The 4382-nt window shown below is 38.3% G+C and overlaps 1 long non-coding RNA gene across 1 annotated transcript; it reads left to right on the forward strand.

The window, feature by feature from the left end:
* Window positions 1-3882: 3882 nt before the first annotated feature.
* Window positions 3883-4096, forward strand: LOC140004480 (uncharacterized). Its single transcript, XR_011814764.1, has 2 exons — window positions 3883-3939; window positions 4021-4096. It is a non-coding gene; the product is annotated as an uncharacterized lncRNA (long non-coding RNA).
* Window positions 4097-4382: the final 286 nt, after the last annotated feature.

Consider the following 4382-nt stretch of genomic DNA (forward strand, 5'->3'; position numbering starts at 1 on the left):
GGCCATTGGTGGCTTCAAAAAATTAGTCTATGAGCCTTCTAAAATCACGATTTGGCCTCAATTTATTTATTGTCTCAATAGGAGGCATTATTTGTGAATTTCTTCAAATTAATGTCCTTTACGCAAGGGATTTTTACCAAGTTTGATAAAATGGCCAAAAAGTGATTATTAGACGTTCATATTCCAAAAATCACTCTATGAAAATGATCGAATCCTACCTTACCTTGTGCACTACCCCTTTGGATGGTACAAAATGTAAGCGTGCAAGTCTCACTGGATTAAGTATCCGAGACACAAGGTGGTTTATTCCTAACACGGGATCCCCTAAGTGGCATTCCCTTTTTAGGGTTATGCATGATGCCATTTATTAAAGCGATGTAAATATGCAATTCGAAATGAAACGTGACCTAAGGAACCCTTTATTTGCCAGGGTAGGCCTAAAATGGTATGGCATTATTAATTTATGAACAAAATGTACCACAATTTTCAAACGTGCAATAGCCTATCTACAAGGGTAGGTCCTAAAAGGAGGTCTTGCCAGACCTCTTATTTCCTAACGTTTGTGAATGCAAAAGATAAGAAACAAGGAAACGTTAGTTCAACACATAATCACATAACACGTTGGACAATTAGAGGATATAAAAAGCAGGAAACATAAATAAAAAAAAGGGTGGGATCCCTCCCCTCGTGAAAGGTGTCCCTAATAGGGTAAGGCAGACTCTACCCTAGGTGAAACTATATGGATGCATGAGGTTGGGGTTCGCTAATGCATCTATACTCAATAAGCTCAGGCCCCCAAGCCTTCAGACTCGTGGCCAAGGGTCATCACTCCCAAGGCCCTTTGTCGGTGGCTCGAGCGATTCCCCAAACACCGCTACGCACACGTCATGTTACGACTGCATGTTTGAGTGAATCTATAAAAATCCTCAACCTTCGACTAAAAACTGAAGGCTATTAACCCAAAGTTTAAAGCGGAAGATCGAGTGACCCATTGGATCGTGCTACGCACACGTCGTGCCACGATCACACGTCCAAGTGGGTCTCCTAATCCTACTAGGGTGGAGTGGCGTGACAAGCCACTAAAAAGAAAATAAAGAGGGATGAATAATAAAGCGTATGCGCGTATGATAGTGCACGTTTTGGAGGGGAGGGATCGAGAACCCACGCAAGGCTCTAAGGTAGAATCCCCTCCCAAATGCAATGCAAAGCGCAGAATCACATACAAACATCCATTCATCAAAACAATCGTAGGCGAACGTGTGAGGAAGTGAGTTGATACACGAAATGCAAAAATCCTAGAAAAGGGAAAAATGCAACCCTAAACATCCAATGTGATAAATAAAAAGGTTTAAAAGAAGAAAAGAATTTGACTAAATCGATTGCTCGGACTCTCAATTCCCCAGTGGAGTCGCCAACTGTCGCGCCCCATTTTTTGAACAAATTGAATCAAAAAATACATTTTTTAAACCATCTTATTTATTCATTTATTCAAAAAATGGGGCGCGACAAGGCATGCTCGAAAGGATCCACGAAGAAGAGCAACATTTGAAGCTCTTATTGCTCAGCTTGATGGAGAGTTAGTGTCTTCCTTATGCCACGACTATATTGCTTCTGCGTATCTAAGTATTGATATGGCAGGTTTATCTTTTTAAGATTTAGCATGTTATTTCCTGGAATCCCCAAAATTTTGACCACAGCACTTTGTTTGCTTGAGATTCAGTTTTTGTGAATCCAGGAGGAATTGTCCACATACAAGTGATTGTGAGGGAAATTCATAGTGATGATTCGATATGTGTGGTGTTTCATGTTGTTCCATCTTGGTCTCCTAGTGAAGGATGTTTAGTAGCATGGTAAACTTTTTAAATCTATAGGGTTGTGTGCTCAATCAGGATTCAACTGTAAGAGAGAGTTCCTGTTTTTGTTACAAAGATCATATTACAAGACTGTATGTGATGTAAGACTTAAAATGACAGACTTGCTAAACTGAATAATATTTATGCTGCTTTCATGTGATTAATAGATGGTGAAAGTTTATGCATTTTGATGTATTGTTGCCATGCACTAGGGAAGAAATAGTGGAGCTAGTTATGGCTTCTCTATTTATTAGTAGTTTCAAGTTAGAGTTTCTGACTATTGTTGTCATAACTTCACTAAAATTAGTGTTTCCACATTGCATATTGTTGTACTTCTGATTGGATGTTTATCAATCATGGGAACATGTTGTAATGGAATAAAGATTGGCAAGGAGAAGGAAGGGGTGGGAGTAGAAAGAGAGAGATGGATGTAGGGATAGAGTCAATTTCACAATTTTATAATTGTCCATATTGAAATTTGCAGCTGCTGTTTAGTAATTGCAAGTTTAATATTACCGCTTACAAAGGGAAGTCTGTTGTTCCCAGGAAAGAAAGAACAGGTGTTGACAGGTTCTCATTGAGGCAAGTTGTCAAATTCATCTGTGCTACTAATAGGCCAGATGAATTGGACCTAGAATTTGTTCGGCCTGGACGTATTGACCGTCGTTTATATATTGGATTACCTGATGCAAAGCAACGTGTACAAATTTTTGGTGTGCATAGTGCTGGTAAACGACTTGCAGAGGATGTTGATTTTGAGAAGGTATAATGTGTCTAATTGCTGAACTCTTGTATCACTCCACTGATTTTACAACTCCTCCGAGGTATCATATGGAGGGTTTTTTTCAATCTCTTTCTATGCAGGTCGTGGTCCCCTTCCATTTAATGTATCAGTGGGAGGAGAGTCTTGTTTTCTTTTGTCTGCTACTATTTAATTAAGAATTTACTCTCCCGCCCTCTCTCTCTGTTAAATATTTTACCTCCATGGGGCTTTGGAGTAAAGGGGCTTCTGACTAAAAGGTCTGGAGAATGGTTTACTTATGACAATCTTGTCTCTTTACTTGTACAGCTTGTATTTCGTACTGTTGGATATTCAGGAGCGGATATTAGAAACCTAGTGAATGAAGCTGGAATAATGTCGGTAAGTTAGTCATCTCTGTGCTTTACAAGCTATATTTTTGATCTACTGTATACATATTCTGGTGACCTCTGTTTTAATGGATGGAATGGAATAATGAACATGGAAATGTTTTATTGTTCAAGAGAAAGCTTTCAGAATTAAAAAATTTTTTATCACCATGTTTTGTGGATTACTTGTTGGCAGATCTCTTATCCTTTTGCATTTGAATTCTTAAATCCTGATTATTGAGATTAAGGCTTAATCCTCTGATATTATTTGTGTAATGGATAAATTAAATAACTTGAGTTTCAAAATGTACAGCCTTCCTAAACTGCAGCTGATGTTTAAAAGTCTATCTCAAGATACATATTTGGTTAAACATGAGAACTTAAGATGCAACTCAGATATAATATTTACTTCCCAACCCTCCCTCCCTTTTTTGTGAGCTCAACGTATTAAATCCATGCAGAAAGATCTTCAAGATGTTGAGGCTTTCTCAACAGTTGGAACTTTTCATGACCTTTGGCTCTAGATATGATTGTTGTCTTCTATTTCACTTGTATTGTATACATACAGATGATGAACAAAATACTCTTAACAGGCTTTTTCACTACTTGTACAGGTGAGAAAAGGGCATACTAAGATCTACCAACAAGACATTGTAGATGTATTGGACAAGCAACTGCTTGAGGGTATGGGTGTGCTTCTCACGGAGGAAGAGCAGCAGAAATGTGAACAAAATGTAAGCATGTTTTTCATGCAAACTAATAAGAGTATCGCTGCAAACATTTTAAGATCCTTCTAGATGTTCTTTTCATCACATGTTTAATGCGTTCACGTAATAGGTGTCTTTTGAAAAGAAGAGACTTCTGGCAGTACATGAAGCTGGACAGATAGTCTTGGCACATGCACTTGTTCCCTCATTTTGATTGGCATGCATTTTCTCAACTTCTACCTGGTGGCAAGGTACAGCTCCTGTTGTGAACATTTATAGCGCTTAATCTTGCCCGAGTTGTCTCCAACACTGTTCCTTGTTCTATTGAAAAGGAAACTGCTATATCTGTGTTTTATCCTCGAGAAGATATGGTTGATCAAGGTTATACAACCTTTGGCTACATGAAAATGTAAATGGTAGTTGCTCATGGTGGGCGATGTGCTGAACGTATTGTATTTGGGGATGATATTACTGATGGTGGACAAGATGATCTGGAGAAGATTACAAAGGTAAGTAAATAGTTTCAGATCTATTTCTGAAAGCAGATAAGAAGCTGCTTCACTGATGGGCGAGTTTTTAAGTATCTGGGTTGGAGTTTGTGAGAACCCGTAATCTTTCCATTTTCTAGGTTTTATTATATTTCCAGGTTTTCTTATTTTCAATGGTTTGTTTTCTGCACTTTCTGTATTCGGAA

This window comes from Coffea arabica, chromosome 5c (genome assembly GCF_036785885.1).
Source record: "Coffea arabica cultivar ET-39 chromosome 5c, Coffea Arabica ET-39 HiFi, whole genome shotgun sequence".
Lineage (NCBI taxonomy): Eukaryota > Viridiplantae > Streptophyta > Magnoliopsida > Gentianales > Rubiaceae > Coffea > Coffea arabica.